Source organism: Cyprinodon variegatus, unplaced genomic scaffold, assembly GCF_000732505.1.
Source record: "Cyprinodon variegatus isolate N-32 unplaced genomic scaffold, C_variegatus-1.0 Scaffold98, whole genome shotgun sequence".
In the NCBI taxonomy this organism is placed as follows: domain Eukaryota; kingdom Metazoa; phylum Chordata; class Actinopteri; order Cyprinodontiformes; family Cyprinodontidae; genus Cyprinodon; species Cyprinodon variegatus.
In genome coordinates, this window is record NW_015150551.1 from 119,452 (window position 1) to 133,999 (window position 14,548).

Here is a 14,548-nt window from a genome sequence, read left to right on the forward strand (position 1 = left end):
TAGTGAAATCCCAGCCTAACCTTAAAATCTGACCCTTGCTTTAAAATTACACTTAGCAGATCCCTAGCCTTGACACTTACCTTACTCTAAAAGCTAACCCTAGTTCTTGAAGTTTTACAAACTGGTTTGACTATGGATCTGAGAGATACCAACAAACGTGCGTGGGCCCGTGCATTACCTTTGATCCCCTAACCAACTGCTCGGGCCGTCGGGCTGAGTGGGGGGGGTCATCGAGAGAGTGTCTAACGCCTAACCATTGGCAACGTATACCTAACCCTAACCTAAACTGATTTTACACCTTAGACCTAAACCTAATCCTAAACACTAGAGGAGAACCTTTCCTGATGGGGACCAGTTGAGTGAAAAACTACATCTGAGCACTAGCATTGTCAGACAGTAAACAGCGCACAATAACTTCACAACAACTTATGTTCAACAGAAAATTATTTATAGAACCTAGAATTTTGAGAACAAAAATAAATGGACATGAAGACAAACATATTTCTGTTTAGCTTAACTAGTGGAATTAGACCGAAACTACTGATTAACCACGTAAACATTGGAGGAAAAGGAAAAATAAAAATAGTTGAAAACCATTACCAGTAAAATAATGAAACTGTTAGGAATCCAGTGTGTGCGGGCTGTGTTTGTTTTTTGTGTTCTCTCCCTCCACCACCAGGTGGCGCCCTGTTCTCATTGGTCCTCCCACACACCTGCGGCTGGTTGTGCTCATTACCAAGGACTCTTAAGCAGTGGACTGCCACACAGCTTCACACTGAGCAGGGGATTAATCTCCACATGACCAGTTCAAGTTCACCTGGAAATCTAAGTGGCAGTCTGCTTCATTGTTCCTCAAGGAACCAACCAAACCAAAAACCTGTCCGCCCTCCAACGAGCCCCCCAATCTCTGGATAAATCCACACCGACTGGATTCTGGGAAGAGAACCTTTTTCTGCTAACATGAGTTCATCTCTGATTTTTGCAAGAAGTTGTTCAAAGTTCCCACGGACCCTGAACTAACCTCTGAACTTCCCTTCTCACTTCCAGTTCCGGCTCACGAGCTTTCTGAGTTATCCTGGATCAACCTTATTGATTATTTCAATAAACCTGTTAAACTTTTACCTTGATTCTCTGAGTGGTTCTCTGCATGTGGGTCAGATCTCTTAAAAACAACATGACAGAAACAATATGTGTTGAAGGTGTTTAAAGAAAAAAGCAATGATTTGCCTAATAAGAAACCTATTAGCTTTTAGATAATTGGTAACTTTTTTATTTTATTTTTTATTTCATATAATGGGTACAGAGAAAATAGAATAGATTTAGGAGCTTTCAAAAAGGCGGATGATCTGGGGAGCAGGACCATAGATATGAATAGTTGGACGCCTGACTTGTACGTCATCAATGCCATATGGAAAATGGCAGAGAGGAGCTACAGGGAGAGATCACCACTCAAGCATGTCTCATTTCTGTGCTGCTTGGAAATGTAAAAAGCGTTTCATAGTTCAAACCAGATCTGCAACATTACAAGTGATGTTATTTTCCCATGATCACGTCATTTGTCAAACAGAATTTTCTAACTTTGGGGGAAATACTGTAAATTCCTGTGCATCATATTGGAAAACCAGCTAGCAAGAAAAAAATATTATTTTATCAGAGTGAACTACTTAAACTGTATATAATCTCTGTAGGTTTCCCAAAGATAGAGCTTTTTAAAAAATCAGTTGGAAAAAGTAGATAGAGGAAAATGGTTGAATAGTTAAATCTAAACATTTGTTGTCTTTAAATGTCTTTTAAAAAATGTGTGACATGGGAAACTTTCAACATCTGGACAGAGCACATATATTAAAAGTAAATAGAGGGATAAAATTACTAATATTATGAGAAAATAAAAAAGTAAACATATTACTAGACAAAAGAGGTAATATTGTGAGACAGAATACAATATTGCAAAAATGAAGTGTTAATATTAAGAAAAAAACATCCAACCAATAAGGCATAACATTCCATCATTGGATAAGGTAATAACATTAGGTGAATAAATCTAAAATAATATGACAATAAACTTGTAATATCACAAAAATAAAATTGTAATATTGCAAATATAATGTATATAATGAGATGAAAGCCCCTCTAGTACTGAATAAATGCCTATGGGCTGCAGATCCACTACATCCAACATAGCGAAAGTTCTAACTTAAGGCCAATCCACCCAATGATGTGTATATAATGACATACTGCTTATATTCAAAGGCCTATGTAAAGAAATAAAACTAAACTTTCCCCTGGAAATCCCCCTAAACACATGGTCCACATTATAAAACATGGTAATGGCAGTATCATACTGATGGTGTACTTTATTATGGGGAGGTGTGATTCTGATCAGATTCAGTGGGAAGATGCATGAAATCAAATGCATGACAGAAAACAAACAAATAAAGCACTAGAAAGGCTGAAACAACCCAAAGACTGAAACTGAAGTTAACTTTTTTACCCCAGATCTTGATTCAACTGAGATTCTGAACAAATACCTTTAATTGATGTTAACAGGTGCTCTCCTTCCTATCTTACTGAGCCTCAGATGTCTTTTTTTGTTTTGTTTTTTTTCCAAAAGAGAACAAGCAACATTTTCTAGAGGTATTCTAAATTGAAAAGCTGATAAAGATGTGCCCCAAAAGATATGAAGTGGTAATTTTATTGTATGGTAATTCTATCCTGTGGAGGTCTTCTCACTAACGGATAAATAATATAGATTCTTGCCACTCTTATCAACATTTTATTTATTTATGACTCACAATCCTTGGCTCATTTTTCTTTACATTAACAACTATTTGGAAAAAAAAAAATGATAATAATCTGCATACACATTTGGGGTTGTAACATGGCAAGTGATATGATTAGTTTATAGCACAGTGTGAAGATTTGTTGAGCTTTGTTCCTACAACAGCTGTCTCTCCACCTGTTTTTTTGATTAAAAATTATTGCCGTGTTGTGCTCATCTTCCTGTGAGCATCTATACTGAAGAATTTTTCCACCATTTGAAAATACAAACATTGCAGTCAATAATTTTTCATTATATTCCTGTGTAGATTTAAAAACGAGTCAAATTTATTCTATTGGAAAAAAACACAAAAATCTACATTTTGTTTGGCATTACTCTACACATTTATACAATCCAGATAATTAAGCGGAGTGGCTTTATACAACAGCATCAAAAAGGTTTTCTCGTCTGATGAATTAGCTCAGTGACGCTGTTGATGGTGATATCAAAGTGGGAGTTACGCTTTGTCCTGTCCTTGATCTCTCTCTTCTTATGGATTGAGTCAGCCCCTGTGACACACAGCAGACTATAAAATGTTGGAACAAGGCAGCTGTGTCTATAATTAATGGATGTGTCTATTTAGAGTGTGATAAGTTGCCTTCTCCTTCTCATCTGCCTTGTTTGCCCTTTCCATCTCCCTGTCATGTAGCTTTTCTTTAAATTCATGAAGATCATATCTTACACAAAAAAATAACTGAAGGTATTAAAGGGAGGCAGTATCCAAAGGCAACCAGCAAGATTCATTATTTAACACACGGCCTGTCAAACAATCAAATGGAGTAGAATTTGTAGATGGCAACAAGATAGATGGAACAGAATAAGAAATTTCTTCGAGAATCCATGCTGACTGATATACCGAGGTTTTTAAAAAGATGATATGTTTTCCCATTGATTTAACGTGAACTTGCACAACGGCAGGGGGTTTAATGGTACAATCATGTAAAAGCCTGCAACAGTTAATGAGGATGAGGAACTGTCTTTGGTGCCTGCTGAGAGATCATACAACAAGACTGCGAGGCCGTGATGAGGCCACCCATAAAACTGATCTAAACACAAAGGCCTCTGGCTGCACTGAACGCAGCCAGAGTAACAAGGAGAACGCCTTGAGAAAATGAAAAGAGGACTTGAGGATATTAGTAAAGCAAACGAGCTGACCTTCTACGCTTGGGGAAGCAATATCCAACTGACACGGAGGAGGCTGCAAATCCCCATCCTCCGTAATAACGAGGCAGCTTCAGCCGTGCGCTGTTTAGCTCATATGCACAATCCCATTTATTCAAGCATCTATTATGTGACTGATTTGGCTGAATTTTACCGCTGTCTGCGACTGATGGCTGCAAGACACATTTTCAAGTTAATGAAGGCGCAGTAAACCCAATTGCCACTGTGCGCATTAACTTGCTCCCGTGGCTCCACGAGGATGGTTGACATTCCTGACACTCATGCATTCTTTTCTTTTCTGATGATTGCATTATGATGCAAATGTAAGAGACAGCAATTCTCCTGCGGTATCATTTGCAAAATGTTGTCAAAGAGCCGCATTTGCAAATCTCGTTCAATCTAATTCCCTTTGTTTCCTGAAACACATCCTAATTTTTAGAGATATACTGAACATAGCGAATCAGCATTTGGAATAGATTTTAAATATGTTTCAACTGCATACATTTTGCTTAGGGAAGAAGTAAACGTGGATAAATGTGAATCACACTTCTGGGGTCTTTTGCAGACTGTTTAAAATGTTCTTTTGCTTTTTTATTATCCTGCATTGTACATTTGATCTTAAAAAAAAGAAAAAAGAAAAAAAAATCAAATACTTTTTGTGGGTGCAGTGGAAAAAAAACACTTTTCTAATAAAAGGCAACTTATTTATACAGTATATCTGTATATTAGCAGTATATTTTCTAAGCTCCTGATGATCTGAATTACGTTTGCCCTTTACACCATAGAATTGCCTTTCCAAATCTATCTGCATAAAAGCCACATGCAAAACTGGCAAGCATATATCATTAATTTCTCTATGGAAACTGCAGCTGTCTTTGATGACAAGTGCCTCTCACGTTACTTTCATTTACGTTCATTTCCTGTAGTGCTGCAAAGATACAAAGATCCACCCCCTGCTCCTAAAGCCCATATATTCTATCGACATAAGAAATATGTGGTGAAGAAAAATAGATTAAAACAGGACTAAAATGGGACCATTAAAAATATCCTTGTGCCAGTGCCAAGATAACAGCAAATCCTTTGTGTCATTACTTGCAACCATGAAGTTTCCATCTTACATCTGGCTTGTATTTCCATCCCAGCTCACAGGTGCATTATCACCTTTGACCTTTGGTATGAAACTGTGATTAATCTATATTGCTCTATAATCCATTTCTATAACTCCCACTATAATCTTCCAAAGGGGGACTGAGTTCAAAATACAGAACCTTCAATACCTATGAAGTGCTTATTACTTTTGACAGATTCCATAAGCTCTCAAAATATGTCCACAATGCTTTCCTTTTGAACTCAAATACAATGCCTAGCATTAAAAAAGGAGCCTGATAACTTGTTAACATTATTTTGGTCTTTTTTTGGTCCACAATCATAGCTAAAATATCTGATCTATATCATAACTGAACAAAAGTATGTATCACATTTTAGAAATTTTTCTGTTTATTTATTTCAATAATTCATAAAAAATTATTTAGCTTCAATATTTAAATGGTATGGTTTAAGTAAAGAGGTATGCCAGAGTTTGTTTTATATATAAAATGGGAAGAAAGGAAACAGTTAAGTGTATTATGAAAGGAGTACATGATAAAGTAGATATTAAAATGTTCCTACCGTTGGTCGCCTCTATCAACATACTGTGATTAGTATGTTGAGAGGAATTCATATACATTAGACACATCTCTTTAAGAGCCATCCTCCATTTTTCATAAACCAAAGCTTCAATGAGATATTAGTTGGGGGTGCAGCAGAGGTATCAGGGATCCAGTAGCTGGGATTGGAAAGCAGAAGAAAATAGGGAGACACGTTGGGATTGAAAGGAAGTGTGGGAAAGAGAGCGCCTCGATGACTGACAGACCAACATAGATATCGCAGAAAGTGGGTCAAGGTAACATGATGAGAATTTCAATATGAAGAGAGGACCAGTCTAAACAGATGCACCAGTGAATGAGGACAGTAGGAGCTTAGAAGGTAAAGCGTTAGCGTGAAAGGTAGAATGGCCAAATTTCAGATAGAGATTAGGATTGAGTGGCAGGAAATTGTCCAATTAGACTCTGTGTTAGAGGAAGATGGAGCAGATGACATCTCTATAAATACCAAATGCAATTAAAAATTAGCTGATAGAGAGATCCTTAGAAAGTTGGGTATCTAAAGTAAAAAAAAAAAAAAAGCCATGAAATAATCATGTAAAGTGACTTGCTGGTCAGGAAGGGAAGGATCAGTAAAACCAGAATAACATAGTTGCCTTGGAGAATTTTTGAACTAAGTGGTTCAACATGTTGGCATGAGGTGGAGTAGGGATGGCCAAAGGGGGTTGTAGTTTTCAGCATTCACCAGGGATAGGCAGTTCACCAGTGGACAAGGATAGGCAGGGCTGCCCCAGCAGGGAACCTGGTTGTAGGCGACCTGGAGGAAGGAGCGGTTTGTCTATATGAGGTGTTAGCGTGCTCCAGACCAGCGAACAGTGCGGATATAGAGCGGTGCAGAGTAGCTCAAAGAAGAGCAGAAAGCACAACAACAGGATTAATTTGGAAGGGAACTAGACACTCGCAATGACAAAGAATCCTGTATAGGTGTTGAAATGTCTTCAAAAACGGAATGAAAGTCTGGTTGCCTTCAAATTTAAACCTGTCCTGTCCCAGATGACTGAGAATTTACACAGGCAAGGAGCAGCCGGAAAACTGGATAAAAGGTTCTGGAAGAAGAGAGCAATCTTGGAGAGGTGAAATAACAGAACTAGAAGAGTGGCCTCTACAACTTAGCTGGACGATCACCACAATTCAAACGGTTAATTTTTAGGGGGAGAGAACAGCTGCTTGTGGCACTTCTACAGGAAGCCTTCGGACAGGGAAGGGAAAGACCTAATGGGGTTGTCTAAATTAGAGTTTGAAGTCAGGAGAAGCATACCAAAGAATAACAAATTTGCTGTTTGGCTGGAAAGGAAGAGCATGCTTGGTTCTGGAACTTTGAATGCAGAGTCTCGAATGATAATAAGTTGGAATGAGAGCAAGGAACTGTGCTGATAGGCTGGGGCAGGAGGGCATGAAGCGGTTAATACAGTAGTACTAAGGTTTGGAGTCTTCCAGTTTAATTTATGACTAGGCTTCATTACATGAAAAATATATGGTTAACCCACGTAAAGGTGAATCAAGAGGTCCTACAGCGCATTTCGAGCTGCCGGGGCAGCGTGTTTTTAGCATTTAAGCATCTGAGGCACTTCACAAGCAGCCAACGCCTGAGTTGGAAAATCAGAACTTCTGCTGCTCGGTGCACCAAACAACAATCATGGAAAGGCTCCGCTATGGGTTGGCGTCCTGGTAGGATATGTGGGCACAGATGCAGGGTGGCAGATTGTTGAACTTGGCTCTGATGAGAAGAAAATAGCTCTGGATGTGACCCTCATTAGCTTGCAGGGTCAGTGTAGGCGGTGAACATCTCCACAAACTGAACCCCTTTTGAAGTATCTGGTTTAGTTAACTTAATTTATGTATCTCTTTCAATAAAATGCAACATAGCATAAGAAATTCATGTTAAAACCAAAATTGTGAATGAGAAGTAAAAAGACAGGAGTAAAACTTAAAATATCTGCCCCCATTTATTAAAAATAAAAACAATTTAAAAAAGTGAATCCTGACATGCTGGCGAAACACTAGCCAAGGGCATTCTGACACTGTATTTAGTAAATAAAGCCAAGTCACTATTTCAATTTCATTTTCCATTGTACAAGATGCTGCCAAAAGAAGAGGGTAGCTCCTACAATGCGCATCAGCCCCTTTACTAAGTACTTTTCTGATGTGGGGCTAGAGCCGCGCATCAAACCTTCTATGTGGACAAGTCTCAGAGATGAAGCCACAGACACTCCTTTGCTCATCAAAGCAAATTAGGTGCGAACACTAGCCTGATAAACCAGACTAAATGTGAGATTAAATGTGTAATTTAGTCTGGCCCCGATGAATGAGACATCGGAACTTGTTGATGACCCGTTGTTTTTCAAACCATGTCTGTGCCTATTGGCCAACGCTGTGACCAATGAGCTCAACTGACTGTGACGTAGTAAGCGCGACGGAAAGTTGGAGTTGGAGTGTAAACTAACAGCCTGTCGGTAAAATGGTAAATACATCCTTCTTAAAAGTTAATGAACGTAGAGCTTCTTCCTGCTCACGTTTCAATGAAAACCCCAAGTCTAATCCTTCCAAAACTGAGTCAAAGGAGAACTGTTCAATAGTTGTTGCCATCTTCCTTGTTGTGTTGCATCCAGAAATTCAAAACACATCTCTGCCATGTAATTGGCCTGCCAGTTCTAGGGCCTGGGGCATTGACCAAGGCTAGACCACTCGCAGGCAAAACTGATTTTGGCCGCTGGCGGATGGGGCTAGTTTACTAGGCTATGCGAACACAGCATTATGAGACATTCTTAGAAAACTATGATAACAGAGACACAAGCTGACCATAACTTTAAGCAGTAAATTATCCTTAGAAAGCTACACTAAAGTACTGTATACTAACATACTGTACTAATCAGATGGAAAATAAATTTTATATTACCAATGTTATATGTTATATAATGTTATATATTACTTTTATTTTAAATCTTATTACATTCTGATTTTCCCATCGGGATTGTTTGAAATCATTCATATTAAAAGAAAAAAATGCACTTTGATTGATTTGAACCCATGCGATATGTTTAAATTGATATTTAAAGATATTCCTATGTAAGTTTCAACATTGTATCTATATTAACTCTACACCAAAGTATTCCCCTAATGAATTATGATATAGGCTGTGCAGATATGTTGGATTATCATCTACCTACCATAGCATCTGATTATTAACAAATTAGTTGGGTTCATAGTTTTTCGACCAAAACCAGATTTTCTTTTTTTAGAAATCCGTCACTTGCCATACATTTGCCCATGAATTGAAGCCTACACTAGATCCACCTATTTTGTTGCTCATTAGCGCCGTTGTTTTGTGATGAGTGATTAGTCAAACTGATCCCTGGCTTTGCCTTCAGCTTGAGAAATCTTTAAAAAATAAGTCGACGAAAGTTGTTTATATTAATAACCACTGTCCACAGTCACTTCAATCATTTTATATTTTATGGACTAGCAAGCCGTTAAACTCTATTTCTCCACAGAAAAAAAAGAATATTTAATGCATTTATATTAATTCATTATTTCTATCTCATTCAATTATTCCTTGACTGGCCCCAGTGGCACAGTTGTGACAAATGAATGACAGTTTGCAAAGAGCCATACTGACAACAGTCACAGACCTTCATTAAAATAATAACAGACTGTTTTGCAGCAAGTGACAAAAATACACACATCCTCTGTTTATCACAGGGTTTCTTTGACAATAATACGATTATTTGCAAGTGTAATGCGGTTATGAATACAATGCGGTTAAGCTGAAGTCAAAGAAAGAGATGGTGGAAATGGTGCGTGTGAAGAGTTTGGAAAAATGTTAATGATTAGGCTAATAGTTTACTAAAATTATGTATTAGGGAACATTATAAAAACAATGAAAATGAGTCATTGCAAGTTCACAAAAAAATATCAAAAGAATGTAAAACAGCAATAAAGCAATAGGCTTCAGCAGGGCGTTTCAGCCCACAATACTACAGATGATCTTTGGTTCTTGTGTTTATCACAAGATGAGGTCAACAATATTTTAAAAAGTTCAAATAAGATCTCTTTTTTGCCTTCAGGCAGAAGGCAGTGGGAGAAGCTGCTTTCCTTCTTGCCTAAAGGACTATGTGATGAATACAAAAGTATTTCCACTGGTGAGGCATTGCAGCAAAAAGCCTTCACCAACACAGGAAAGGTTAACACATTCAACACAGTTTTTTTCCTTTTATAATAAAAATCATTTTGAGTAACTGAAAGGCTTAGTATTTAAGTTTCACTTGTCAGTATGCACCTTAATGTTGTCTGTAAATGTTACATCCATCGGCACTTTTAATCTAGATTAAAATCAAATAAATATTTTTTTGGAAGCTTATTAAATTAAATTACTTGCAAATGCTTCTGGACTTTTTTGTGTCCAGAGCTTAGATTGCGGATTTTCAGGAAAGCCTGAGGGCAAAAACCATGCATGAATGCAAACAGCATTTGTATACTGAAAACTAGCTCAGCACCATAGCTTGCTATGACCACAAAATTAAGACTATTGTACATCCAACAGTGGCTATTTCCTTGGCATCGGAAGTTGCATTGATTCTGAAGCAAGCTTCTGACCTGAATAATGATAGGTACACACCTCATAAAGTTTTTTTTATTTTTTTTTAAACAAAACTTCAGCATGGAACATGGTTGTCGTATAACATTTATAATACGAATTTACAGGTGGTGTAAATACCCTACTTCAGCCTGGATAGACATAACAGATGGTATTAAAATATTCTAGTTTGAAGCTTTTCTTTTCTTTTTTTCCCCACTTTTCTTTAATCAATACATTTACTAGCAAGGTGCCAGACTCTTAATGATTTAGGCTGTGTAAGAGCCCAGTTATAGCTGTTAAATGGCATTATTCAGATATAATTGCTGGGATATTGTGCATGTATGTTTTAAAAAAAATGCTTCATTTAAAAATGATGGAGTTAATGGGCCTATATTTTGCAAAACACTTTTTATTTTAACTGAATTATAACAATATTTCTTCTTTTAAATCATGCTTTTCCAGGCTTTTGCTTGATTCACACATGTCTGATCAATCCTGTGATCAGCAGCCCCTCCCTGGCCTGAAAAAAAATTAGTAAGCATTGGAATACAGGTCTAGGTACGGAGAACAGTGTTAATCTGCCCCCTCCAAGACGTGCCTTCCTTAACTGAGGCACGAATGCCCAGTAAACAACTTCCTTGCATTCGGCTCAAAGCTGGGTTGCAGCTAATTCACACATTGAAAGAAATTGCTACTGTCTCAGATGTGAAAATGTGTGTTTTGGCTGTGAGAGGTCTTGGGCTTTGTTCAGTCATCCTGAACGGGAGCCTAATTGTCAGAAATGGCATGATACCATGCTGCAGCTATTATAGGGAGGATAGATGGATACTGTAGATAGACAACCACAAGGAGAGCTAGACCTGTAACTTTAGCCCCCCTGAAGCAACCTGCATTAGTGCACTATCACAAAATCAAATACCCGCTCCCTCTCTGTTTGGAATATAATTGAGCAGGTAAGAAAGGCATGCAGTTATTAGCAAATGGTAAATGGCATGTACTAATATAACGCCTTTATTCAAGTCAGGAGACTTGACCAAAGAGCTTTACACTACATTCATTCACCCATTCATGCACACACTCACACACTGATGGTGGCAAGCTACATTGTAGCCACAGCTGCCCTGGGGCTCACTGACAGAAGTAAAGACAAGGTCACATTCAATCCTCTAGATTGGAGGTCTTCAACAGGGGGTCCATTTGGAAACACACAGGAGCTCTTTCAAGCAGGGCACTGTTTCATTCACAACACCTGTCCCATCAACCAGGAATCAGAATCAGAAAAACTTTAATAATCCCAGGGCGAAATTACTTTTGTTGCATTACTCCATCTGTAATAGAGTGACTATAGAACCAGCTTGATATATCACAATTTCATACAATATATATAATTAGGGCATTCCCGCTCCATGGCGCCATCAGTTTGTGGGTCCTTGGCGTGGAAAACGTTGAAGACCCCTGCTCTAGATTAAATCAGATAACCAAAAAGATGATCAGGTAAGTGTCGTATCTGTTATGTTGCCTTAGAATGACTTTTAACTCAGTTAGATCTCTTCTTTAAGCGCAGCTCAGAGTGCCTTCAATCTCTGCTTTGGTCCACATGACTTCAGTTAAAAATCGCACCCTTCAGGGCTGGTTACACTCCGGCAGCAGTGTGTCGCAGTGAGATTGTCGCAGGTGTGACACAGACATTTGTGATTTATACTAAATATTGAAGCGTGGTCTGCGCTATGTTATTCCACGGCACAACGTGAAAGTGAAAATTACAAACTAGCTGTGGGTCTAGATACAGCCAAGGCGGTGAGGAAATGGGGTAAGTTTGTTTGACAACAGAGGGACATGAGGGGGAAAAAGAGCTGGATCCAGGTGGAAAAAGGGTCCCAGTGTTCCCGAGCAATTCGCTCTTCTAGCTGGTCCAAGATCCCAAGTCATTTTCCGCAATCGTGGTCATACAAACAAAACAAGCCGGTACCAAACAGGAGATATGCATGAGTAGAATGGATGTAGCCCACACAGAGCCTCAATAGTCACCAAACACTGTATATTTATATTCAAAAATAATTTTTATGCATCTGAAAATAAACTAAATCTTGGGTAAAAAGTTACACACTGTTGCTTTAATAACATAATTGCTCATTTAGAATTTTAGAGTAAAAAAAGATATGTAGATTACAAAATAATGTCTTTTGTGTACTTTTAAAAGGCACATTGTATAACTTTTGGCCACTAGGGCTAGACCTGAAACTTTTACTTCTACAGTAACAATCCTTGTGGCCACAAGAGTACTGTTGCAAATGTCAACAAATAGTCTCCCGGGGCAGACCGGACTGCTCAGAGCTCAGGCGTCTGGGTTAGCTTTTGCTTGTAGCCAGCTAGCTTTCTCTGCCTGCATTTTGCTTTTACTAAGCATTTAAAATAATAATAAAATAAACAACCTCACTGTGAACAAGGAGCAAAGTATTAAATTACCAGTCTAATACTAATGTCTAGAAAACAGAACATACATCCAGCTTCTTCTTTCAGCCTGTGCAAACAAACAACGTCCTTTTAAAGATCAATATCTTGTTCTTCCTCACAAACGATCCCTTTCACATTTTTTATTTTTATCCTCTTCAGAAGGTTTAAAGTTTTTTCTTGCCTTAACCATGACCAGTAGTCGAGCATTAGTGCCATGACTATATAAGAGCCTGTGGCAGTAAAGCAATACATTCTTCCAGGTCACATGACCTGGCCAAAGATGGCGCGTCTCTCCCAACTTATATAGTCAATATTTCAAGAAGGAAGCCCTGCTCGTAGCATCGATAGTGTCAAGCTCTATAGTATTGGCCTGAGGAATCATTTAAAAATAACTCATATGCATCTCCTCTTAAGCTCACAAAGTCCACAGTGTGCCTTTAATTTCTCCTTTTTATTTATGCATCAAATTGAGGATTTACATGCTATATGCAAACTATCTATTTTGCATGTACAACTTACCACTGTTATGTACAATTTGTTATATTTTATGAATGTCACACTACCAGAAGTAGTACTGTGCAATCACTAGAATTTAACTACAGTAAGCAAGTTCCAGCCTTTGTTCCGTGTGGCCATTTAATATTTAGAGACGTGATGACAGAAGCTGCTCTGGGCCCAATTTGGTTATTTTCGTCATGGGAGACAAAAGTCCTAGCGGCACCCCAGAGTTCAACATTTGAATTTCTTATCTTGAGCAATGCAGTGTTACAGACAGCTATGTGTCGCAGTGGTGCAGTTGGTAGCTCCACGGTGCCTTGTTGCATGAAGGTCTTCGGCTCAAATCCTAGCCTGGGGTCTTTATTAATGGAGTGTGTAAGTATGTACTAAACTCGTCTTAAAATTGTGTTTTAGGTTAAATTGCCCTCAAGGGTGAGTTTGTTTGCGCATGGTTGCTCGCCATGTGTGTCCCTGTTTTACCCTCTGATGGACTTTTAACAAATGACAGCAGGAAACAGGCATCAGACCTCCTTCAACACCTATTTACTTACGCTGACTAACAATGGATGGGGGCTAACAGACACTTAAATTCAAATTGGGAAAGAGCTGGAGGTAGCACAGGTTTTGGTTGTTTTATTTTAGTTTTTATCAGGGGTCTGAGTGTGTCAGTTTTCATCAGATTTAGGTTTGCATAACAAAAATCAAGAGGATAGAGTCATTTTTCATTTTTAAAGTTTTTTTGAAGAAAATACCTAAACACACCAAGGGAAACAAGCCAAAAGTGTCACAGGTTAAATGTTGTTTACAACCACCGTATGAAAGTAATTGCAATATGTGGGTACAGGAGTGTGTATGAATCAGGGAAGGGGTGAACTGACCTATAATTATTCATGACCTTTCTCCATTTGTCAATGGAAATTGGGTTTTGCCAAACAATAATGGAGGGATGCTGTCCTGCAGCTTTTTGTTTGAATAATGACATTTTTCTTTCCTTTTATTGGAAAGAATTACTTCATAACTGCAAACATTGTACTCTTTGCCTATATTGAATGTTGTTTTGATTTCACAGCTCTTTTGTCAGAAAATGTTTTTTTTTTCCTTTTGTTGGAACACAACTAAAAGCAAATAAAAGACATTACAGAAGACGTGTCGTCCTGGCTTTCAAAAAGGTATTTAAAAAATGATGTTGGAGGAAATAAAACACCAATCATGTTGAAACTTGTCCTGGTTGTCACTTACACAGCCACAAGCCTTTAACTGCATTACTGTTTTTGCAGTTCATCTTAAAATCATTGCATTGATGTTTTTTTGTTTTTTTTTTAACTACGCATTACTGTA